The 27,669-nt window shown below is 33.8% G+C and overlaps 1 long non-coding RNA gene across 4 annotated transcripts in view; it reads left to right on the top strand.

Moving 5' to 3' along the window:
* Positions 1-25,260, top strand: part of LOC310893733 — a 38,594-nt gene extending 13,334 nt beyond the window's left edge. For all 4 annotated transcript variants that reach the window (XR_014579250.1, XR_014579251.1, XR_014579252.1 and 1 more), the window contains 2 exons: positions 11,469-11,622; positions 21,221-25,260. This is a non-coding gene — a long non-coding RNA (uncharacterized lncRNA). The remainder of the gene's footprint in view (positions 1-11,468; positions 11,623-21,220) is intronic.
* The last annotated feature ends 2,409 nt before the right edge of the window (positions 25,261-27,669 follow it).

Raw genomic sequence — 27,669 nt, 5'->3', positions numbered from 1 at the left:
AAATATAGTTAATGGTCAGTCACAAGTCATGTTCCTCAGGGATCAGTACTGGGGCCAGTTTTATTTAACGTTTTTATCAGTTATCTTGATGAGGGAACTGAGTGCACCCTAAGATTTCAGAAAACACTAGGTTGGGCTGGAATATTGATCTGCTTGAGGGTAGGAAAGCTCTACAGAAGGATCTGGATAGGTTAGATTGTTGGCCATGTCCAATTGTATGGCATTCAACAAGGCTAAATGCCAGGTGCTATACATGGGTAACAACAACCCAATGCAGTGATATGGACTTGGGGAAGAGTGGCTGGAAATTTGCCCAGCAGAAAAGGACTTGGGGGTGCTGGTTGACAGCTAGTTGAACATGAACCAGCAGTGTGCCCAGGTGGCCAATATTGTGGTTTAACCTGGCAGGCAATTAAACACAAAACAGCCATTTTTTCATTCTCCCTCTCCCACAGTGATTTGGGAGAGAGAATAAGAAAAAAAAAAGATAAAAATTGTGGGTTGAGATAAAGACAGTTTAATAGGACACAAAAGGAAGGGATAATAATTAATAATAATAATAATAATAATAATAATAATAATAATAATAATAAAAGATTATACAGAGTGAGTGACGAACAATGTAATTGCTCACAGACTGATGCCTAGCCAGACCATGAGCAGCAGCTGCCTGCCCCATCCCAGCCAACTCCCCCTATTTTTATTGTTCAGCATGACACCATATGTTGTGGAACAACCCTTTGGCCAGTCTCGGTCAGCTGTTCTGGTTTTGTCCCCTCCCAGCTCCTTTTGCACCCCAAGCACCTCAATGGCAGGGTAGCACAAGAAGTTGAAAAGTCCTTGGTGCTGAGTAAGCACTGCTCTGCAACAGCTAAAATACCAGTGTGTTATCAGCCTTGTTCTCATCCTAAATCCAAAACACAGCACCATACCAGCTACTAGGAAGGCAATTAACTCTATCCCAGCTGAAACAAGTACAGCCAGGAAGATCAATGTCATCCTGGCCTGCATCAGAAATTGTGTGGCCAGCAGGACTAGGGAAGTGATTGTCCCCTTGTACACAATACTGGTGAGACTCCATCTTGAATATTGTGTACAGTTTTGGGCCCCTCATTACAAGAAAGATATTGGGTTGCTGGAACATGTTCAGAGAAGAGCAATGAGGCTGGTGAGGGATCTAGAAAACAGCATTTATCGGGAACAGCTGAGGGAACTGGGGTGCTTAATCTGGAGAAAAAGAGGTTGTGGGAAACCTCATTGTTCTCTACTACAACTGGAAAGGAGGAGAGCAGGTTTATTTTAGTTGTCAGGAAGAATAACTTCACAGGAATAGTGGTTAGGCATTGGAACAGGCTGCACAGGGAAGTGGTAGAGTCACCATCCCTAGAGGTATTTAAGAGATTTGTGGATTCACTTAGGGACAAGGTTTAGTGGTGAACTTGGTAGTGTTAGTTGACATTCTTGAAGGTGTTTTCCAGCTTATCAAATTATTCGATTCTATGATGCTATGAAAAGTCGTCTCAGAAAAGGAACCTAGTTAAAGGAGAAAAACAAATGCTTCTGAACATTTTTCTTTTCCTTTTTAAAAACTTTCTTTCTCTCTAGGGAATTCTCAGTCCTTCTGCACTTAAGTTATATATTTCCTAATTATATGAGTCTCCGTGTATAATAAAAATTACCCTAACAAAAGTGATCCACAGTTACATAACTTTTGGTGCTATGTGGAGAAATAAAGTCTTTGGGAAACTGACTATACAGGTTTTAAATAATGCAGTTCAGGAATTTTGTGGGTGGGGGGTTGTTTGTTTTGCTTGTTTGTTAATTTGTTTTGATCCTAAATACTGGAGACATTAAACCACATCTGCATAAGATTCTAAAATGCTTGTAGGCCAAGTCCAGAATAACTGTTGAAACAGACTACTCACAGAGAAAGATGAGCACATGGTCACATGGTATTACAATCTGAAAAAAAATTAAAATCTTCTGCTTCTATTTGAAATTTACTTCAGCAAGTTTATGCATTCTCTTTCATTCAAAAACAATCTTGTAGCTATCTTCACTGTGCAACAAAAGGCTGTTTAACAGAGCAACACAAAAAAATGCAACATGCAACACTGATAAATTCTTATTTATTTTAAGTGATTCGAGTGAATGTGGTAAACCAAATATTCCAAATATATGACAACAAAGAATGAATGCTCTGAAAACCTATACACTTCCAGAACAGTCTTGATATCTTGTAAGAACCAGATAATTAATAATAGATCTTCTTGACACTATTTTGTCTGTTACATTTATGTAGATTCAAGATACAGCTACATTCATTTTTGGAGTTTTCCTAATATTGATTTTCCTTCCAAAGGGCCTGGATATTTATTATTTTTTTAGGTAAAACATACTTTCAAATTTATTCTCTTTTCTATCAAATTGGTTTTTTTTCTTTTTTTTTTTCTGCTCTAGATTTGATGTGTGTTGTTTGCTTTTTTGTTTGTTTGTTTTTAATATATGTATATTTTACTTAAAACATATCTTCATTTTTATTACTAAATGCAATCTGCTAAGTAGTGGAAGAGGATGTTCTTTTTCTGAATCAGAGACTGGATGCAGTCTGTATGCAGTAACTGATTGTATACAAACTTGCAAAATTACTTCTACATACTTAATAGAAGTTCCCATGAGAATAATTAGATGTGATTTGGTCATTTGTATTATCACAGACTTAAAGAATTAGAATGCAAATGTTTTCCTTTGTACAGTTGGAATTTGTATTCTGGAAGTGTGAATTTAGGAATTTGACCAACCATTGCATTTTCTGATCCTTCAGAATGATACACTAACAGACTTCATTTGGTCCATGAAGGATCATGGTCAATCCCTAAAAAGGCAGGCAAAGCCTGAGGATATTCTTGTTTGAAGACTGAGCAGTATATAAGGAGATAAAAGACAAAATGTTGTAACCTTCTCTTTTCCAGACCTGTAGACACTCTTGCCATGAATCTCCAGCCATACAATTCTCTTCCTACCAATAGTCAGACTGACCTTTGGTTGCTCAAAGGCTGTGTTTGTGATGGCACTGTTGGGAATGTAGTGCTTTAGCTAAATAAATGTGTAGACTTTTGAGTTGACTTTTTTTTTTTTTCCTACTTGGTACTTCTACTTCTTTCTACTAAAATACGGTGTGTAGATTAGGGTAAGTCTGAAGAAACTTGAAGAATGACTGGACCTTAATAGAATCTTGACTGAAACACTCCTGATCTCATGAACTTTTTCTTTAAAGTTATTGTTCAGAGGAGTTGTGTGAATCTTGAATTTTGAACTCGGTGGTAGAAAGGGCTGTTTTAGGTTTTCTGTGAATGTCTGATGCTCTAAACAGACAACATAAATCCTGTTAGTTCTTGATAGTGTTTCTGTTACAGAACATTTTGTAATATTCAGTTTAACAATGGTTCTTTGCCCTAGACCTTTAATAGGAGTTTTTGGCATGAGTGACTTTTCTGTATTCCACCTGTGTTACACTGGTGTGAGATGTCGGAGGAGCTAGACCACAATGCTCAGAAAAATGATATGTACTTAAGAAGTCACAGCTCATGACTTTTTTGTTTGTTGTCTACATGCAGAAGAAGAGACTTTAAAACATCCAGATTTTATGTTCAATTTTAATTTCAAGACCTCTTTTTACTTTTTTAGTGACTTCAAGTAATGGTAGAAATAACATTAATGTAAAGAACAATAGGGTGGACTTGTTTTGCTGCATAATAATGAAGAAGGAATGTTTATTACAGAAATCCTATGAATACCTGACTGGTTGTTATGTTGGTCTATAGTCTGTGACCATACCTATCAAATGCAAGATTTTGTTTACTGTATGTATTATTAAAAGCCTAAATTAGCAAGGAGTTTAATAACTATTTCTTTATGAAGTATGCACATATAAAAATTAGTTATGTGCCACACTCAAAGATTGGCTTCACATGAAAGCACAAGGAAATAAGTTTCTGATTCTGATATTGTTTTTATTTTTTAAAGTTCTTAGTGGAAGTCAGACTTTTAAAAGACTTTTGCCTGTTTAAATGATTGTGTTTGACTTGCTAGCCACCAGAATTTTTGAAAGAAAAATATTTACTCTGTTTCAGGTGTAGTGCTCTGTTAACAACAATTTCTCATAATACCTTGAATTTGCTTTGAAGACTCCTATGCTTTTATTCATTCCCTAACTTCCAGAAATTTATGTTTCCTATGTTAGTGAGTGTCCACTGTATATCTATAAAAGGTATTTTTTCATTTAAAAAGAATTTCTAAATTATTTTCACTTATTTTGTAATTTATTTAATATTTTCAAGAGTCAAAATGATGATGCATAGTGTTTTTATTCCACTTAAATTATTATTATTATTATTATTATTATGCTTCACTCACATGACGTTTTGGTGCTAGTTAGTGTCCTAGAGAAGGGTCCTCAAGCCTTGTCATTTCATCTCAGTACTTACAGCTTCATCTGAGTTTCTGTTATGTTTTTCCAATCCCAGATTAAAGTCTTTGAGACACCTTTGCTTTGCTATACAGTTTAACAGGAGTCAACTCAGTACAATGTTGAAAGATTTTTAAATAACTTTCTGTAGTCAGCAGTTGTTCTTGTTTTGTAGAGGGTGTGATTTGGTCCAACAGACGGACATTTGTGGTATCTTGCACTTGTGTCTTTTGAGGTCCTGATTTATCACAATAACTCACTGGAAACCCTACAGTTAAACAGGCGTAACACCATAGTGACATAGTGATTAATTAGGTTTTTATTGTAGTTGTGCAGTGCAGTCCAGACAACTCCAGAGATTATAGGGTATATTGTTCTCAGAACTTAGAAATCAATTTAAAGTCTTGTCCTGTGTGCTTTGTAGTTCTTAATTTGACCAATTGGTTAGGAGTATTGATGTTTTGCTGAGGTCACAAAATAATTCAGTCACAATTAACAGTTTAATCAACTTTTGTTGTTGTTGTTGTTTAATTGGTTTGGGTAACTAAATACAGATTTCTCTAGGATGCTGCCACAACAGTGGTGATAAGCAGCTGTGTGAAGCCAGTACATCCAGAATGCTCACGCAGAATAAAGAGGGGGGAAGAGAGAGAGAGAGAATGAGCTATGTTACTGCTGCTTACTTGTCAGTTTTTAATTCTAACAAAGACAGAGGAGTACAGACTTCCTATAAGCACTGAAAGACAAATATGTTAATCCTGCACAAAGTATTTAGTGCCAGCTTGAATCTACACTTAGTGGCTTGCATTTACATCTATACAGCAGGCTGTAATTACAAAGTCTCTCAGTGCTATGCTGCTGCTGTAATTCATCTGTTTTCTTGGCAAAGGATAAACAGTACAGATTGCTTTAGAATGCCAGGCAGCATCACTGATGATCTGATAACAGTATTAAGAAACTATGGTTAGCGTAATTCATGTCAGTAATTGTGAAATTAATATTAAAAATGGAAATATTTATGATGGACTTATTATGGATTTACAATAAATATGCCTTGTTTTATCAAGAAGGAAGTGCATATGAAAACTTAGTTTACAAATTTAAAGAGAACACAAGCTTTCTTTTAGCACCAGACATTTGATTTTAAAAATTACATTTTCTTCTTCTCCTCCTTTGTCCATCATTTTCTACATGAATGGGTGGGAAGAGATTAATAACAACATTTTATCAAGATGTTGGAAAATGCAGAGCTACGTTCATAAGACTTTTTTTCCCCCAAAATCAATAAGAAAAATATAATATATACGTATATGGAATGTGTCTGCCAAGAAAATAATGGTGTTGTAGAAGAATTTGACATACCTGTGCTGTCTAATAGAGATGGCATAGATAATAGCACTGCTTAGTGTGTATCATACTCCAGCAGTGCAGATTTACTAAGACTGAAAGAGTGTTATCCATAAGTCTAAGCCTCTTTCTTCTTTGCCCTGTCACATGATCTGATACCAGAAAAGAACTCAAGTCATATGCCAATATTCCCATCAGAACTGCACCCATCCTTGTATTACAAGATTACTTTTCCAAAACTCTGCGTGAACTAGGAGTCTGGATACAAGAAAAGGTCTTAGGAACATTTCTGAAGTGAGTGGGAGGAAAGAGCCCATTCTGATAGTCCACTAGCATACCTACTTTTCAGTTTCCATAACCTGGGGTATAGTACCTTGTTATGCCTCTTGGGCTATCAGAGAAATTGCTGTATTTACAGACTTGAAGAAAGCTAATCTTTCAAGTTTTGTTGTGTTGCAAATGAAGAGAGAAAAAGGCACCAGTCTTTCTTCAACCACAGGAAAGCTGAAGGCTTTCAACTTTGTCTCATCATAGGGATATCTCTCATCATAGTGCTAACCACAGGACAAAATGAATTGAGTCAACAGTCATTGGGCTTCAAAGAGTGCTTCATACAGCTGGAAAAAGGATGTGGAGGTATAGGTCTGTGGTTCTGCTGCATCTGTCAGCTGAGATCGTCTTTAAAGTAGCCAATGATACACACAAGAAGTGCAGACTATCCTTTATGCTTGTGAGAACATATACAAGGTGCAAAGAGATATACATACTGGAGATTTTTCTGTATCTGGAATCTGTATCTGTATCTTGAACAATTATTGTTCTATATGAACAAGATGAAAAATGAATAAGCTGCTATTTATGATTCACCTAAAAACAAAACAAAACAAAAGAAAAAAAAAATAGCAGGAAGTTAATCTGCTTTGCGTTGTCAACCTGTAAACCAACTCAGAAGTGACAGTCATAAAGGGAAAATACTCTATTTCCTTAGGATGCTGAACTTCTATTGATTTCTGTTTGGGGTTGTGTCCTGGTTCCAGTTAGGACAGAGTTCATTTTCCTCCTAGTAGCTGGTAGGGTGCTATGTTTTGGATTAGGATGAGAAGAGCGCTGATAACATGCTGATGTTTTACTTGTAGCAGAGCAGTGCTTACACCAAGCCAAGGACTTTTCAGCTTCTCGCTCTGTCCTGCCAGCGAGCAGGCTGGGGGTGCAGCAGGAGCTGGGAGGGGACAGACCCAGGACAGCTGACCCAAACTGGCCAAAGGGGTATTCCATACCATCTGACGTCATGCTAAACAATATATAGGGGTGGCTGGCCGGGGTGGGGGGGGCGGCTGCTCGGGGATAGGCTGGGCATCGGTCAGCGGGTGGTGAGCAATTGCATTGTGCATCACTTGTTTCATACACATTATTATTATTAATACTATTATTATTATTATTATTATTGTTATTTTTATTTTCCTGTCTTAATAAACTGTCTTTATCTCAACTCACAGGCTTCACTTTCCCGTTTCTCTCCCCCATCCCAGAGAGGGAGGGGGGAGGGTGAGCGAACGGCTGTGTGGTGTTTAGCTGCCAGCTGGGTTAAACCACAACAGGTTGTGAGGATTCAACACTTCAGACAGGTAGTTAATGTCACCAGCTCCAAAAAGCATTTGCAGCAAGTTGTGCAAGTATGTGATTTGTTCTTAGTTCTGACTTCTAACCTAACATAAATTTACTGTCTGGGGATATGGCCACTCAGTATGAGGGAGGCATAAGACATATAAGACATATGAAGATCAAAGGAGGATGTTTCTAGCAGTCCAAAGCTGAATTAAAGAGTTGTTCTGAGCTGCTCTAAGAAGACAAGGATCTTCTTCTTCAGTCATGTTTGTATTTCCTCAAAGTACCAGGATAGTTTTTTGTTTGTTTGTTTGTTTGTTTATAAAAAAAGGCTACCGTGTTTATGCTCTGCTCTCCTACTCCTTCTTTATTCTTTACATATCAGGAGTCTTGATTCCATCTGGACATGGAATAGGATAGATGTTTGCAGAGTTTGGTACATGGCTCTTGTCTGGATCTTTTTACAGATCTCTTCTATAGTAAAAACCTCATAAAAGATACTGTTGATCTGGAGCTCTGTTTCCACCCACAATTTTCCAAGTCTTATCTTTCCACCCATTTTGCTGCCATTCCTGGTTTTATTTTGAATTTTGCCTAGTTTTCTTCTGAAAACAAAAGCTTATAAATCATGTGTCTGCTTGCATGTGTTGTAATAAAAGACTGCTGACTCGTGCCTAGTGGTTTTCTCTTTTTAGAGCACACAAAATAATCAGCTCACAAATCTCCAGATCTGTGACTGCAATTTCCCTGGCAGTGCCAACCTCTTTCATGTCACATATTTTTTGGGATAATGCAGGAGTTTGTACATGTACACAGTTGCTGATATAAATAAGAGTGATTAATACTCTTGATACTTTAAATAGAAAACCAAACAAACTTTTTCCTCCATGAGAAAAATATTGTTACTGTACTATTATTTTAACTCTACCATAAATAACAGGAATTATAAACCACAGTGTTGACTAATTGTACAATTACATTAAATATCAATGTGAAAGTTCAGCTCATAATAAAACATATTGCTGCCTATATAATGTTAGTATCATTTTTCCCCTCTATTTACAGAAAAAAAAATGCAAATAAGAAGCCATACTTCAGTGATGAACGATTTTCAGTTTGGTTGCTGGATGATTTTACTGATTCACAATTCAGTAAAAATCCTGAGTCCTACATGATTTTTATTGTTTCAGTCCCCTGCATATCCCATTTCCCACTAGTCCCTTTGGGATGATATGAATGATATATAAGCATACAGTTTGAAAATATTTTCCTTTGATATTGAAGAAGGGACTCAGTTCAGGACCTGTAAATGCTTTTTTTTTTTTCCTTTTTTTTTTTTTTTTCCTACCCTCTGAACTCACAGTTCAAGCAACTCCCCTTTGTCTTCAGCATGAGGTCAGACTTCTATTTCTGCTTTGGAACTTGCAATACAGAACTCCTAAAACATCAGTGAAATTCATTTTCTAAACTGAAGTAGTATTGCCAAGCAGCCTGATTTTAGCCAAACAGGTTATCCAGGGCACAGCTGGACGTTCAAATTGGTGATTCTCTAATGAGACAATGGAAATAAATGACTGGCATGCCATTTTACTTGTGGAAGTAAAAGGTGAGAAGTAACTAAGTCTAGGTGTAATCGTGGACTTGTAAGATATTGCTAGACTTCCTCTTCTTGGAGAAAACAAACAAACAAAAAAACCATTATTTTCTGTTATTTTCGTATTTTATTGAGAAGCTAACTCATCTGGATGTAACCAAAATAGAACTGATTCAGCATTTTTTTAAATGAAACCTGATTTTCATATGCCAAAAAAATACACAAACTACTATAAGTGCGTACATGTCCCCAATATCTGCTATTAGCTATATCCCTGAAAAGAATGCTGTATTCTCCCTGTTTCATAATTCATTGTTCTCACATTTTCTGAGCCTGTGCATTTAGTTATCTTGAAATAAATGTAGTATTCTTGAGCAGGACATAGGAAATTTGTGTGAAAAATTAGTACAACATTACTCTTGCTCAGATACCTCTATCTTTACTCTATTTGTTACATGGTGTTAGCTTTCTGTGGAGCATGTATTTGCTTTGAAACTTGCAGAAAGATCCACTCACATAGGACATTTCTTTACCAAATGCTATTCAGTCTAGTCATTTCTTATGTCATTTTTCATAGATAGTGATATTGACTTGTCCATAATTTCTTTTTTTTTCTTTTTTTTTCTTTTTCCCCCCCTTCTCTATTTATTTATTTATTTCATCAGCAGTCTTAAATGCAATGACTGGAAGGAACAATTGAACTGATGCATATGGGAAAACACAAGGATAACTATATATGTATAGTTATAAGGATAAGTATATATATATATTTATTTATATATAACATATATATATAAATATTTTCCCCAGAAATGTGCTGTTTTGCATTTTGTTTTCATGAGGTAAAATTCAGATGTATGAGATTAACATAATAGTCTTAGTAAAAGTTTTTTTTATCAACCAAAAATTATTGAAAAGTATGCATTACAACAACTACGTGGAAAAAAAAAAAAAGTAGGTCAAATATTGAGGAGAAAAGAAAAAGTAAAAATTCATATCATTTTCACTAGTTTTAGATTTTTTTAGATTCTTATCTACACAATATATTAAATATAATATATAAATGTACACATAGTTTTTTGCCACTAGATGAGAATTCTTTTAAAGTGTAAATTGTTATTAAATTCATGTAATCAGTGAAAAAACAAATAGTTAATAGCAATCTAAAATAGCAAACATTCTTTAGCTGAAAAATGAGCCATGATACTAAACTTGCTGCAAAATGCACTGAAAATTGCAAAGATGAGAAAGAAAGTCTATTTGTAAATAATTTATAAGCAGATGAAAAATTCAACTTTGGAAATATTCGCATCTGAGTATTTGAATAGGTATTCTTGTGTTTGATTCCTGAATGTCTCTAAGTTATAAGAATTCCAAATTTACTATGGTAATGTGCATACCACACTGGGACTTCCACAGATGGCAGATAACATCCCCTGGCTTAAACTCTTCTTAACAATCTTTATTTTATTTTCTTCAAATAAATGAATGTCTAGTGCCATAAATGTACCTTACTTGTTTCAGAATAATGGTATAACCTGTGTTAATGATAAAAAAAAAAATAAATCCCTATTTTATATTGAAGTTGATAGAAAGGCATAATTATTTAGAAATTTGTAAAAAGTAAAAGAGCCTTCAGATTACTTTTAATGCTTTAAATCAGTTTACATTTTTATATATATATTTTCTATTTAAAGAATATAGGAACATAAAATATTTATTGTTATGTGATTTTATGCAAAAATGTTGCTCTGTAAGAAACAGTCTTAATAGACTTGGTAATCTTGACATGTGGTATCTACATCTCTATATAAAATTCATTCAAAATTCAGTAAACACACTGAAGGCACAAGATAAGAGTTCAAACTTTCAGAAGAAATGGGAATTATACAGGCTACTGAACAAAATAAATCAACAACATGGAAATTCTAAAGTATAAAAATAAACTATTTATTCAAGAATCCTGAATACAGGTAAGCTGTATAATATATAACATAAAGATAATTGGATTGCATTGCAATCCAGATTGAAAAATAAATCTTGTAAATTCTTAAGAGTGATGTTATCCATTTCTCATTGGTCTTGGAAACGACACACCTAAATTTCAAAGCATCAGCTGAAAGAAACAGCAGCAGATTCAACAACATGGTGCAAAAAGAAAACTCCCTTTTATTCTTTTTTTAACTGTTTTTATTCCTGAATGAAAAGTAAGGAGAAATTCATAGCCCACAGAGGAGGTAGAAAGGACAGACATATCGTACGAAAGCTGAAAATATGCCTAATCCATTTTTATGTGGCCAAAACCAGAAGCCTAAAGATGATGAAACATTTTAAACATATATAGATATATTCTCAGGATTTTCCAGCCTGCGAAGATTAAAGTCTTGAAGATTCCATGCATCAAAAATGATATCTTTGTCTTTACTCATATAAATATTACTGCTTTTTTTACAGAACACTCTCGTTCCATGAACGATGAACTCAAAACATCTTGCAGCAGAATATTCCTCAGCTTAATTACAATGTGCCAGGGAACTCACCTCAGTCTGGTTGTTTTGAACCTGTCACCTCCTGTCTTTAACTGATGTTGCCATTACCTGTACTTAAGGTGAGTGAACGCTTTTCCTAATTACCTTTTCATCCTGCTCATGATTTTAAAAATCTCTTTCCTCTCCTTCTTTCTGCTCTTAAAACAAAACATAAAAAAAAAAAAAAAAAAAAACACAATAAAAACCCTCGATACAGAAGACTTATTTGATATGGAACTTATCCCACACACTTGATCATCCTTTGACTTCATCTGTGTGATTTCTGAGGAAGGAAGACAAGGATTTCATGTAGTCTTCAAGATGGGACAGCCATGGATATGCACAATGCCAAAATAATGATCTGATTTTCTCCTAATAAAGTGGTTGGATTTATGTAAAAAACAAGCAGGAAGCATAAATTGTTCTGAAGCTCATTATATCTTCCAAGTAACTTCGTGTGCCTGTTGCTAAATTAGCCTATCATATTGAGTTGGTAATTATAAATTTATTGTCAAAGTGGAATCTTGTTCACTTTCTCCGTATCACATTAGCCTTATTGAAAACTTGGCTCCTATTCATATCAAGTCCAAATTGGCTTGCTTAAACTGTACCTCTGCAAATTTCTCAGTCTATGAGTTTATTCTCAGGTCACTTTTTTCTATGATCTCAAGTGATACACATATTTCACAGTCTCAAAATGCAGCTTGTGGTAATAGGGCCAGTCACACATGGATGTAGTTGGTACAAAATGATTTCAACAATGACATGCTAAACACCAGATGAATGTTCATGGGTGCAGGAATACTTGAATATGCCACAGTAATTTCTTTGTTAATTCCCCTTGATCACACTCAGAATGGCAGTCCATCACCCCTGAGAGTTAGGAAAGGACAAGTTTTGCATTAACAGCTGTGCTTTCAGAAAGCAGCAAACTTTGAGACTGAACTGCTGTTTGCTCAGTTGCACTACAAATGCACTATACATCCTTACCCATGGAGAAGGTGCACAGTCATCCTGAAGTTGTGCAGCAGGGTAAAGTAACCTGACTGCTATCTGTGATTATAGCAATATTTCATAAGGAGGGCTAAATCTCTTTGAAAAATACTTTATACAGTATTAGATAAAAAGGAGTTGGTCATGTAATTTAAGTATATAACACATTCACAAGGGGCATAGCACTTATGGCAAACTTTTCCCTGTGTTACCGAAGTGGCACAGTTCTTAGCTTTACCATATTTGGCATATTTTTGCCATCCATTCAAATGTACACAAACAAGTAGCACACCACAGTAATGATGTTTCCTGTTACTAGACACACTCAGGATAGGAAAACATTTTGTCTAGAAACACAGGATTGCTACCGCTCTACTATTATTATTATTTTTATTATTACTATTATTATTTATTTTATCCTGGGGACATAAAATATACTGCCTTTTCATTTATCAGGTATCAAATTATGTATTCTTTTAGTTGGTACGTGATTTATTTTAACTTTTATATTGCCAGATTTATTCACATTTAATCATGTTTTAATCCTGTAAACCTGTTTCATCAATTAATATTAATCTCCTTGCTCTGTTGTATAAAATCACATCCAAAGATGAACTGTTCTTAGGAGAATCTGTGACAGAGTGGTTCAAGGGACAATTATTTACTATATCCATCATTTGGATGCAGTCTGACTCACTGTAGGTATCTCAAGGGGCACTGACTGATGCACTGAAGAGTGAAGTCACCTGCTTCATGGTTTTACTGTCTGTACATGTCTTTAAATCATAACTAAATATTTCATTACTTTTTTTGCTCATGACTTACAGGTCTATAGCACACTCCTGTCTATAGCACAGTCCTGTCTTGTTCTTGTTCACATCTCGATAAGGTTATTTTCTGATTGTATTTTAAGTTTTAAAAATGATTTTTCTTCTATTTACAGAGTCTTTCTATAGGCCTCATAACCTAATAAACTGAATGCAGCCATACTTTCTGTGCCAATGCATTATTTATAATCTAATAATGCTGTTTGTACATAGCAACAGATGGTGTGGCCTTTCTTGCCTAAAATTTAACATTTGTTTAGGTCTGTTTTCAACACAGTTTTATCACATAGTTTCTGCAAGGGAGAGGATATTTTTGAATTTTTCTTCTAGAGCTGAAAGGGGAAAACTTTTAAGCAAGAACACTTTCTATAGCACTCTTTTCACATCAACCATCATGCCTCCTCCAAATTCTTTCTTTCCTTTCTCTCCTTCATTGCTTCAGAAGTGGGGTCCTCTCCCAAAGTCCCAGTTCTCAGTCCCACACATGTCCCATACTGTTCAACAGATCAGACAATTAGAAGGCAGCAGAAAACCCTAAACCTTTGCAGTTGGTTCTACTGCAACTGATGCTGATTCCTTGCTGCTACATCAAGCCCATGGAAATCTACCTATCAGATTAGCCTATCTTTGAGTTTTGCTTTTGTTGCTGCTGGATGTGTTTTTTACTGGCCTAGAAAGTCATGGATTTTTTTTTATTTATTCCCCCCCCCCCCCCCCCCCGCCCGGAGCCTCCTATTGACTACTGCTTTAGGTCATAATGAACCAACTTGTTCCATTTGACACAGATTAAGGGAACATTTCAAGTTCTTGTGGCACTGCACCTTTGGTAGCTTATTGACTGTTGCTTAGGGAAAATGATCTGCTATATAATTGCTGGAGGATATTTCAGTTCTGTTACATTGCAATATCTTCAGTTTCAACAATGCAGTGGTACTTGACATTTACAAAAATGTATTGTTTTTATCCTTTTTGAGTACCTTTGGTATTTTTGCTCATCATATAAAGATATCAGTTAAGAATTCACTTGATTAAGAATGTGGCAGCTTTTTGTTTGTTAGTTTGTTACTCTTCTAGTCTGTACCTTTACACCAGTTCTGATTACTATATTACAATGTGTTAGAGAAACTATTGATTTGATGGTGTTTGGTAACTGCTATGCTCCTGCTTCAGGCATATATGAAGGTATCTATATTTATAATGATTAATCATTGTATACCAATGATTAATGTAGGTTAAGTTGTGCTTGTGAATTTATAGCATATGCAACATAAATAGCTGTAGTCTTCGGTTATTAACTACTCAGAAGACAGGGTTTTGAAAAATAGTTTTGTAGTTACTGCATATTAAGTGTACAGTCATTATGTTAATTAATTCCTGTAGCAAATAAAAGTTTAGGGATTTATGTAATTGAGATATATCTGCAGTTATGGATCAGCAACTGCATAGTACCCTCTCAGCGTGACTAGATGAGACTAATATATTTAAGTATAACCTGGAAGAAATTTGGGTCTATTCACCTCATCACTGTCCTTTTCAATTTTATAGTCAAAATTATTAATAAAAAATTTTGAGGAGGAGACAGAGAAAAAAAGGAAAATTCTTTTTGCTGTTGATCCAAGATATATCTTAGCTGTACTGTTCGATGTAACTAGCCTTTTTGATGGGCTTTGGGCAGTCAGTTGACCTTTATCTCCTAATACCTCCCAGCATTTATGTACTTTAGAAATGATGGCTCTGTGCTTGCTTTAGCTATACTTATTCTTATGAACACACTGTTTATTATCCTTCTCACAGTAATGTCAAATTGAAAGGCAAACATTCAGACTGTTATTGCCTTCTCCTTTCAATATTTCAAAGGCTTAAACTATGAACTCTGTATAAGCTTAAGGCTCCTAAGCACATGAAGTGAAGTTGGGTATCCCTGTCCTTTGTCAAGGTATACCAGAAGGCAGACAATAAGGTCACTTCAGGTAAGATCAGTATAATCAGTCTTTCTTTATTGCTTTGGGTGACCTCGGTGAGGTCACTGAGGGAAAGAAACTGGGCTGGCCAGTGGCTGCTGTAACCTATGAGACAGGAAAAGTATTGTGGATCATGAGTGAAGTGATAACTGTTTTGTCTAGAAATGGAAATTCAATTCTCAACTTACAGTTAATGAGACCATTAACGTGTTCTCCATAGTTCTGAGCATTTAGAGGCTGTTGTGCTGAATTCTAACTGATTTGTATCATTATGTTCTGTAAATGATGGAAATTAGCATAAATCGCCTGAAATGTGCCATTTGAAATGCAGTGCACAATGATGCTGAGGATATTGTCTTTCCACTTTGCAAAACATTAGTATATAATTACTTTGTATCCCTTGTGCTAATATTCCATGTATGTAAATGTTAAATGCTGCCAACAAAAATTATAAAGTAGAAAATTTTGTTTGCTTTATGTTATATTCATCCTGGTAATGAGGGATAAATTATGGTGGGCAACAAAAACAATGTTGGTTAAAAAGGCTCAAAATGTATCAATAGAAAGTACTATTAATATAATTCTATATGATGGCTAAAGTGGCTCTAGTGAATTTAACAGTAAGACATTTTTCTAAGTGACGTACATGATGAAAAGGAATATAACCAAAATTTTTCACTTGGACTTTTAGTATAAGGCAGAGAATAAACTAACATACAGCTTATGAACAACTGCTTGATACCAAAGTTTCTCTTTGAGGTAATTTGAAAAAATCCTCGGGGGAAAAAAATAAGTGTCATCCATACACAGTGTGACAAGTGGTCCACCTGCTTATTTGCTTTAACCAGATCAAACACAAAAAAAAAGTTTAGACTATTTTCACATATGTTTAGGCAATTGTAATGCTTAAAAAAACAGCTGAAGTGGATTGCATGCCCTGAAGAACAGTGATACTGAAGTTACTGTTGCTTCATAGGGTTGATTTAGTTTTGGTGCTGGATTAAGCACAGAATGGTCAGTTAATCTTTTCATGTAAAAGTAAAGAGATTTGAATGCTCCTTTGAAATTTTAGATTTTCATTCATCAGCCTGCTAAGATCCCTTTCAAAATATTTTGTTCATCATAAAGACTCCTTTATTTTAAACTCCTTTACCTTACCCTCCCAACCATCTCTTGTTTTCTCAAAATATTATCTAACAAAAATTCTTGCCTTCAAACTGCACATATAAGCTGACTGTTTATAGCTGAAACCTCAAGAAGAAAAATGATATCACTTTCTGGATCAAAACATGGATAAAAAATATTTTCCCTTTCCCCTGGTGTTAACTTCCCTACTAACATTAAACCAATGCACCCAATACCATATAAGACACTGAATTTACTAACATTGTGGAAAAAAAAATATATATATATGATTAGCACTAATGAAGAATCCCATATTTTCATAGATTTCCATATTTCCTCTTTCCTTTCTTTATATTTGTTGTAGTATAAAATACTTCAATACAAATCTGATTTACTTGATATGTGTTACTTTGACTGTCTAAAACTACAGTTTTCTTTTACTAAAAAGTTAGTATAATTTTTAATGCACCACTACATATTCAAAAGAAACAGGAATGAATTTATCTACGGAACATCTACTGAAATTTTAGTGTCCTCATATCCATTTGCAAGGCACAATATACCTAAAACTCTGTTTATGAAATCATTTAATTTGTTACTCTCAATGATAGGATGTGTTCTTGCTCTTTGTATTCTTTATTACATAGATAGTACCTGTTCTTTGTACTCTTTACTACATGGATAGCACATCTGAAGTTTTGAGGTGATTGTTCAGGATGTAAAATCAAAAATATGCAGAAGTATTGCATATAAGACTACATATTCCAGCCTCACAAAAATGTTGGGTAAATGTCTTGGGTACGTGGTTCATTTCAGAGATTCCTCTTTGGATTTTAATTTTTTATTCAATAGCTCTTCAGTTTCTTGCTATCTATTTAATCATAGTCTGGTAGACTCAAGAAGTTCTGAAACCTTTAGAAACAGACAAACAAACAACAACAAACTTCAGCCACTTAAAAATCAAAAAATCAAGTGAAACAAAGTTTCTTTACCTTTTATCAGGCCATAACTTACCTTTCAGCAGCTACAGGAAAAATATAGTTTTGAAAATACTTTATAACTCAGTATAAATCATAGCTTAATATAAAAGTGATACTCTGCATAGCCTCCCTAAACATTATATCTTTTTTCAAACTTAATTTATAAGAAATTACTTTGGAGAAATAAACAGGCATGTGAATAAGAACAATCTCTTTAGTATAGCCTACCTGAATTTACCAAATGTTTTTTTAACAGTGATTCTCACCAAAGGTTTTCAAGGACCTTTGATAGCTGTGGCATGGGAGGGAATGATTGAAAAATAGAATAGAAAAAAAAATAAATGGTTAAGTGATTAAGTCTAAGAATTAAAAGGAAGCAAATGTCAGTTCCTATAATGAAGGAAGTCCCCAGGACACAGGTGTAGACACCTGTGCTATTAAACAAGAAAGCTCATTAAAAAAAAAAAAAAAAAAGAGAGAGAGAGAGAGAGAAAGAAAAAAAAGATGGAATAGTGAGATTATAAGTGTGGTTTTGTTTGTTTGTTTTGTTTGTTTGTTTGCTTGCTTTTTGGAAATACCAAGTTCTTCAAGATGGTAAAGAAAGACAGACTGTCAAGAACTACAGTAAGACTTTACAAGAATGAGCATTAAAATGAGAGGTGAATTTTACTGCATATAAATACAAAACGAGTCCTAATTTCACATATAAAACAATGGGTTCTAACTTAATGGTTATTACTGTAGTGGTCAGGCTGTGACAGATGGTTTCTTGAAAAGCCAGCTAAGTACTGGAACTTGTGGTCTGTTGATCAAAATTAGATTATGGTCATAAAAGAAAATCAAATTCTAAAAGTTAATAGGAAAGAAATAGAGAAGAATACTACAAGTAATATTATGTTATTGTATAAATCCATGGTCTACCTGCATTTCTGGGTGCCATGTGCAATTTTCTCAACTGATTCCTTCATCTCAAAAAGTAATATAACAATATAAGAACTGGAGAAGGCTCAGAGCAAATAAACAGGTAGGACTAAAAGGATGCATGTAAAGAAGAATTAAATAAGATTATTCTGCTTAATTGAGGGCAGTCTACACATTCACTGATAAAGGGGACTAGAAAGTCACGGGTGAAGTAGAGAGCATGGATTGAGTGTTTGGTGTTACAGGGAAAGCTCTGAACAGATATCAAATACTTTAAAGTAGGAAAGTATAAAATGATTGCACTCCTACTCCATTCATTATTAGAATTAATAAGAAGATACGTTATATAATCAACATTAAGTCTTGTCATTTCTAAGAGTCCTAGTACAGTGTATGTATAAGTGTATGAACACAGGATAATAACTTCCTCATTTTGTAAGATTGTAATTTTCTCTCTGTATTTCAAGATGGCTCCATGTCACCACTATGCTAAAGGTTACAAGTAAATAGTAACCTTTATACTGTTTTTAACTTTTTATTTTATTTTATTCAATATTTAAAAATAGTTTCCACAGCTTTGATTTCCTTTAATGTCTCAACTGATTCAAATGATATGTTTTAAAATCGTGAAATGAATGAAAATCATTGCTGAAATAGCAAGAATGATTGATTTCAATTGAAACTGTAGACATACTAATCCAGTAACTCTATGATAAGTTTTCAGTATTATACTGAATTCAGAACAATTATTAATTTGAAGGTAGACAATTTATTCATTTGAAAGCTAGCTGTCTACACGGTAGTTACACTGATACAATACCTGTTAGTGAGACAGTGATAATATTTTATTTTTTTTTTGCTATATTACAGTGATAATACCTAGTGTTCTGGAATCTCCTTTGTCTTCATCCATGCTGTTGTAGGTTAGCAAGTTTCAAGATACGCTTTAACACACATGCATGTGTGTCCTGTTTGGCCTTTGAGGAGTAATGTATGATAATAGACAAGCTACTGGCATCTGGTAGTGGTTTACAAGGTCTGAGCTAGTTGCACTATAGTCTCCTTTTATAATATCACTAGAGCATACTAGAATCTGTTTTCTTCTTCAGCATTCTATATTAAGCAGAAATTAAACCAAAAGTGCAGTTTAAGTGCTTTTCAAAATCAAAACTCATGGCATTTAAGTCAGCTCAGCCTTAGATATCCATTTATATACATCTAAGTGAATAATAAGCATGCAGACATCTTTTCAGTCTCTTGCATGAAAAGACGCTTTTCCTGCTTCAGATTAAAAAGTACTTTTCAAAGTCAGGAAATGTAATTAATACTTCCAAAATCATAAATCTGAAAGGTCAGTTGTCAGAACATCTGTTTTCACACATTTTACTATCATACAGAACAAATCTACTAAAAGCATTTGTTGTGGATCCCTTTAGATAACTGGAATATCAGCTTTAATTATTCCTTGCATTTCTGTTTTCTTCAATAAGTGATACAGAGGGTTAAAAAGAGCATGGAAAATATTTTTTTTGTTGTTTCAGAAAGAGAGAAAAAAACAAGAAAAAGAAAAAAAAATGCCTAATCATAGCATTTGGCTTGTTTACATCAAATATATCTGAAATGTATCACCCCTAGAATACTGGGATGATTTTGGAAGTTCAACTTGAAGGGTTGCATCAGAGCATTTGGGATGTGAGATAGAACAAAGTACCAGCATTTCCACTATGCATTTGTGTGTATATGTTTTTATGCTTCTATTTAAATCTGCTGACATGAAAGCTAACTGTATTAAAAAATAAGATAAAATAAAATAAAATAAAATAATTTCAGTTAGAAAGAAACAGTCAAATGTAGTCACTTTGGATAATACAATGATGCTCAAGTGCATTTTTGTAAGAGACTGAGGTCTTACCAATAACAACAGTGTATCCTATGAGTGGTACAAAATGCCAGCCTGGTGACCGTAGTCAGGCTCATTAGAAGTTAGCCTGTGTCACCATTCCTGTCTATAATCAGTCTCATTTTCCTTAATACAAAAAGTCTTGAACTTATTTACTTACAGGGAAGAAAAAAATAAATAAATTAAAAAGACAGCTATGAAAAATTATCATATGTCTTTTTAAGAAACAAAGTGATGACATAATCAGGAAAAGTGTAGTTTGTCATAGAACATGAAGCTTCTGTTCAGCCTTCTGCCATTGAAAAAGACTGGTTTATAGTGGCACCTCTCCAACAGAGTTGTTATGGGAATGGGACTCTCCTGTGCACAAAATGTATGAGTCCACTTCCCTTCTGTAAGGGATTTGGCACAAGAAGAAGAAAGTGTTTCAGAGACAGAATGGCTAAGCCATTGCCTACATGTTTGGGAATGCAGGTACACCTTCAACAAGGTACAGTGTTCTGCAACTGGAGACCAATATGCAATCCCTTGATCCGCTGTCACCATCTTTGCTTTTTGTGACCTGAATACTTTGGAGACAGTGAAGAATTTGTCCCTGTTTCTTTTGTGATCAAAGGTAAACATATGCTTAAAAGAGAGATTGCACATTTGGACAATCAAATCTATATTTTTACTACAACTGAGTTTTATAAGTTTCCATCAGCCTGTGTCCAAATTCATAGAATCATAGAATGGTTTGGTTTGGAAGGGACCTTAAATATAATCTAGTTCCAATGCTCCTGCCATGGGCAGGGACACCTCCCACTACACCAGGTTGCACAAAGTCCCATCCAGCCTGGCCTTGAACACCTTCAGGGATGGGGCATTCACAGCTTCTGTGGGTAACCCATCCTCATCATGAAAATTTTCTTCCTTATATCCAGTCTAAATCTACCCTCTTACATCCATTGGCTCTTCTCTTATCACTACAGGTCCTTCTAAAAAGGCTCTTCCCATCTTCGTTTTACGCTCTCCTTAAGTACGGAAAGGCTGCAATAAGGTCTCCCCGGAGCCTTCTCTTCTCCAGGCTGAACAACCCCAACTCTCTCAGCTTCTCTTCATGGATGAGGTGTTCCAGCCCTCCGATCAGTTTGTGGCCCTCCTCTGGACCCATTCTAACAGCTCCATGTTTTTATTGTGCTGGGAACACCAGAGCTGAATGCAGTACTGCAGTCTCATGAGAGCTGAGTAGAGGACAAGAATCACCTCCATCAACCTGCTAGTCATGCTAAATTTAGATAGAGTGTGTTTTTTTATTTTAAATATTATTCAGAAATTCTGTTATGTAATAAGCCAGTTCTGTAGTTTCTTATTTCTCACATAGCTGTGTACTTTTACAGGCACATGTTTAGAAAGCAAAGTCAAAATAACAACAGCAATGCCTAAAGAAAAAGTCCACTGAACCATAGATCAACTTGTTGTCAAGAGTATTTATTAATTTACTTTCTGTAAGCAAAAGTTGTTTTATTATGGAGACTGAGAAATAAATTATATTCTTGCTCTGTATTCCCCTTCTAGTATTTTCATTTCAAAAACAATGTTATAAACAAAGACATTGTCGCTTAGCAACTGTAAATATTTCCTTTTTAAACAGAATGCCTGTAGGTTGAAATGTAATGTAAATTCAGTACATACTGTGTGTTAAGTTATTGGAAAATAATTGGTTTCCCCTTTCTTGTACTTTTTCTCAGATATATATTTTATGGGTTATTGTATATACCATTTGTATAGGGAACAGGAATTTGTCTAAACTGTATTCACATGTAAAGATCTTGTTAAATAGACTGTTCGTTATCCTACATACTAAACAATTAATTTTTCACTAATTAACATTTTAGTAAAATTTATTTTCCTCGAGGTATATAGAACAATCTTAAATCAATAGATATCTGCAGTTTAAATGTACTCCTTGTGGAGTGATTCTAGCTTTTATCTTATCTAATGATAAGATCTATACTTATCTATACTCAATGATATAACCTGTCTGTACAGTGTAGTTACATTTTGAACTTTTTTATATTTGTGTGTCTAAAATAATAGGCTAGACTATTAGTCATTTATCAGTACATTGATAATGAAGTCAGGGAAGACATTCACTTCTAGCAGGAGAAGTTGTATCAACAGTTTTTGCCAGCTAATGAAATTATTCTGTTACTAGAGGCTAGTAGGAATATATAAGGATTAAAACAAGTAGAGATATATGATTATTAATTTGAATATCTTTCTTAATTACAAGTTTCCTAAGCATATTCTGAAGTTTCTTGCAAAAGAAAAACAACTGTTAAATGAGTATATATGTCAATTTTCAGCAATTAGAGGCTTGTTTGATTAATATCTTGTACATGGGGTAAAACTTGCTTACAACTTATTTTTAAATCCTCTTTGGAAATATATTTAGGTAGCAAGATTCTAAGAGACAAACTAGCTGAAATGGACTCTTCCTCCCCACTAATAAGTCATACTTATAGCAGTGCTTTTTTGAAAGTTCTTTGGAATTTTTTCTTAAGGGAGAAGGGTGACTGTGCATTGTGATGGGTTTGTAAGAAATTATTGTAATTTTTTTTTTTTTTTTTTTAAAGTAGACCTTCATTTAACTACCTGGTAGCAAGGCAGAATTTAGTATATTATTCTTACTCAACACATGGTTAAGCCATGCACCATGAGACACTGATAACCACAGAATTCTGTATTCCCCAGTTTAGAATCACTGATCATGTTTTCCTGAAATGATTTAATTTATTTATTTATTTTAAGTGAAGAGAGAGATAACTTTATTAATTTTTAATTGGATTTGGTAATTTTAACCAATATGGTTTTGCTTTCATTTCCTTCTGATTTTAAAGGCTAAAAGAATCTGTAAATAAAATAAGATAGAAGCACAAAGGTTGTTAGTCCTTTCTTTGATCAGGCATAAAATAAATATGGATTGGATGAAGGAGGAAACACTTTCTGTTTTAGTCATAATTTTCCTCTAAAAATTTGGTAACACTTGCTGCCTGACAGATGCACAATTCTGTGTGCATCCATCCATTTCTTACTGATGTTAGAATCTATAAAAGGGAATCAAATTTTGGAACCTAGCATTCTTGATTTAGAATGTAGACTATCAGTCTGCAGAAAACTGAGCTGTGATATCCTCCATACCTAGTTAACATCAAAATGTTTTATTGGGCATGAGCCAATAAAATAGAATTTATTTATTTTAATTTCAGTATGTACAATGAAAAGTATCAAGTACATGCCTATTTCAAATCACAGTGTTTTCTGAGTTGATTAACATCTAGACTCAATCAAATTAAAATAATTTAACAAAATATTATTGTCAGTGGTAAAAACTTGAATCATTGCTAATGAGAAATTGTACAAATATTTTGAAACTTAGGATATTTTAACTTGTCATGTCTTTCAGAAACTTTCATAGAAACAGTAGTTTCTCTCTCTTCCATTTTTCCTGAGAAGGCAGTAGAAAATGAATAGTTATTGTGCAATACATTTGATTAATACCAAACTCTCCAATGTCTGATCCCTGTGTGCAATATAATTTAGATATTTTTATATAATTTCAGATATTTTACATAGGTCAAGAAGAGATGCTTGCCTTGGAAATAAAGATGGCATGTGTTTTAGAAAATTTCAACAAGCTTTAATGAGAATTAATCTTGCATTCCCAATCTATCACACATATCATAGCCCAGAATTCCTAGCTGCCTCTGTCATCCTTGTGGTTCTGCTTCAGAATTTCACACAAACCTGAACTGGACACTGGTTGCATCCATGCATCTTGCCGAGTCCATGCATTCTTCCTAGAGAATATTTGCCAACAAAACAGACAAACAAAAAGGTACATTCATTCCTATTCTTTAGCTTGCTGCATTTTTTTTTCCCCTTCACTCTAGAAAGAAAAACAGAGGACACAAAGATATATCACTGGAAAGGTTATTCTCACAATGCAAGCAAACCTAAACTAGTATGCAGGTCACTTCACGTAATTTTTAATTTTTTTTTTTTTCCCTCCAAGATGTTTTAAAGAAATGGCACTTTTAAAGTTCTTATTTTTCTCTTTTTGTTGTTTTAAATGTAAAACTGGTTAGAGCACTTTCCAGAGAAATATGTTGAAATCCAAAGCTCATGTATGACAAAAACAGGTTTTAGGAAAGAGTTTAAAAGATGTGCTTTTTCCTGGTTGCTTTGGGTCTTTCTCCCCTCTCCACCCCTAACCTGTTTAAATTCTCCTTTAAAAATGTTAACATGTATTTCGAAGGCTAAAATTACATTTTTCTTTATGTTAAACATTTATTTTCAAATTATCTGTTCACAAAATCTTTGTGATATTTTTAAATCACAATTTAGTTCAGGAATGTTTTCAAAATCTGAAGTCTGTGATGTGACCAAAAAACACTGCCTAAATAATAATACGATGACTATTTCATAACAATTAAGATAAAATGCTAGGGCAGAAAGCAGAAAAGCAGAAAGAAGGGAGCATTTAATACACTATGAAAATAAGATGTGATTGAAAATAATAGTGAGTTTGAGGAAAAAATTGTTCACTACAAATCATAGAAATTAAAAATTTGGAATCTTATGTATCTCTTTCCTTCAGTGTATTTATATGTATGTATATTGTGTGTATTTATATATATGTGTATATATATGTATGTATGTAGTCACTGGAAACAAAAAATATAAACTAAATGAATATATATATATAAAACTATATATATATATATAGTTTTTGTTTCCAGTGACAATATCTTAATATTGCAAAAACAGAGCAATTGTCACAGAAGAAAAGGTTTAGAGGACATGTGAAACAAATAATATATGCTGCAGATGAGTGATCATTTGTGCTTACTCAGGTTGATCAAATGTTCAATAGATATTTACAGCCATATTAGAAGGGATTGCATACTTAACATGAGGTTCAGATTTCAAAATATTCGCAGATAAAGAAGATGTAAATACATTTAACGACTTCTGATGAGCATGACAATCAAAAGAAAAAATGAACTTTTGCACATTAGCAATTTGTGAAAAAGAAAAAAAAGGAATTTCTGAGAAAATGATTTCTACTGTTTTAAAACCAAACTTTATTTTTTCTTTGAATGATTAAGTATTTTCTTAAAATATAGTTCTTTTCCCACAGCCATATTTTCTGCTCAAACAAAAGGAAAAACCTATCCTGAAGTAAATTTTTTGTTCTATCTATTGTAGTTTATTCTTATTTTTATGTATGCTTTTAGATCTCTAGCTATTGAAAATCCTGGAAAATTGTTTTATGACTTCTGTAGTCTTGTGACTTTCCACTAATTCTGTGGTCTTCTGACTTTCTGACTTATTATTAATATTGGATATAAAGTTGCTTGTCTTTAAAAAGGTGATCATTAAATACAGAATGGTTTATCCAGTTCTATTCTGGTTTTCTTTTATTGAAGTCAACAGTTGTTGTATTAAATTATCTATATCATTAAAAATATATATATATTTACTGTGCTTATTTTATATGGTAAATTTCACATTCTTCATTCTTTGTCCCCCTCATCTCCAGACACCTTTTTTTTTTTTTTTCCCATTTTTGGCTCTCATTCACTTACAGTACCAAAAATTAGTTTCAGTCATGTGATGATTAAGAAGGTTTTAATAAAATATGTTGTAGAAAGAAACACTTTTCTCAATCAGGTCCATAGCATGAGACTTGTCATTTGAACTGTGCTTCATCATTTATTATTGAGCTTTAAAAGCAGGAGTTACAGAGAAAAATTATGCCTTTAAATAAGTAGATCTTTGGTCTTTCTACTGTAACTTCTTACCTGCCCTTAATAGTTACATTACCTGCTCTACATAGTTAAAAAAGTACTTTCTTTTCTGTTATCATTCTGTCTTTCTTTCTAAGTAGTTCTTAACCTTTACTTTGTGGTCCTTAACTGACCAACTTTAGGGATTTTCCTTGTTCTGCACTCACAAAATCTCTGTCTTGTAATCCCCAAACTATCACCCATACAATATCTACATTGGTGGGGCTACCTCTCTCAAGATTTTAGTAAGTAAACAAAAGAAGGAAACAGTTATATGAATATCCATAGAAAGATTTGGTGTAGATTGTCTGCCATGACATGGTCCATATGTATGTGGGATTTCTGTCTGGGATGGAGTCTTTAATGGATTGCAAAATGAGATTTTTAAAATTCAAAACCAAAAACAAACAAAACAAAACAAAACAAAAAAAAGTAACAATCAAAGCATACCAATAACTTTTTTCCTTTTAACCAAAACATCAACGACAATTTCTCCTATATGTCTTTCCTTGAGTTGACTAAGTGTAAAACTCAACCAGAAACAGTATAGCATGCAAAGTGTTTCTCACCACATGGATAGCCTGGTCTTGAAAAACTGCAGAGCTCTGAAGACAGAAGAGCTTTTGAAATTTATGTGTACTTACAAAATCTTCTGGTTATTGAAATTTTCTCTTGAAAATTATCTGATGAAAGCCATTATTACTTATTCTTTGGCCCATACTTATGTTTGCTGGTTGCTTCTTTGGCAAAGTGATGGAAAATATTCCTTGGAGAAATCTTCTGTAGGTCCCATAGAGTTCCAGGAACATTCTACAAGATTCTCATTTTTCACTTCAATTATTAGATGAAATAGAGTCCATCTGTATTTAACAATTCTGAGAAATAAAATTCCTAAAGATATATAGTCTTTTCCATGTTTGTCACCTTCCCTAAAAGTTTCAAATGAATTTTTTTTTTTGGATAGGAAAAGCTTTAGAAATGGAGAAAGAGATAATTGGTAATGCTGCAGACATTCTGTAGTCTCTGTTCTCATCTTTGTTTAATGTCATGCTCTAAATAAAAAAAAAAAAAAGAAAAAAAGAAAAAAATGGAAATTTTGAATGCAAAATAAAATAATCTTTCACTTAAAAATGAAACATTTTCTTATCAAAATTGCTAACAATATTCTGCAGAAATTTGATATTTTTTTCAAAACTAAAGACTGGTCTTGCAAGCTGTTTCATTTTATGACTAAAAATATCATTTAGAATAACAAAAAATATATATTTCTTAACATATCAATCTTCATTTTGTCCATTTTATCTTCCTTCACTGTCTCCACTTGTGAGATACGTTCTGCCCTTCCTCCTGCAAGCTTCTTCCTGCATATATATGTTAGAGTTCATAGGTGTTTTTTTTTCCTTCCCTCTCCTACTTCTTTCATAATTTCATCAATATGTCTATGAAACACTTTATATTCTTTTGAATTCTCAAAGGATAAATCCATAACTATTCTGCTTTCACTTTAGATTTCATTTTGTCAGGTGGTACTATAATCTATGGAGTGTTAAGTGTCACAGCAGATAAGCTAAGATGTAAATTAAATT

This window comes from Anser anser (genome assembly GCF_964211835.1).
Source record: "Anser anser genome assembly, chromosome: 2".
NCBI lineage: Eukaryota > Metazoa > Chordata > Aves > Anseriformes > Anatidae > Anser > Anser anser.
The sequence above is the reverse complement of the archived record's forward strand: the minus strand, read 5'-3'. Positions and strand labels throughout refer to the sequence as shown.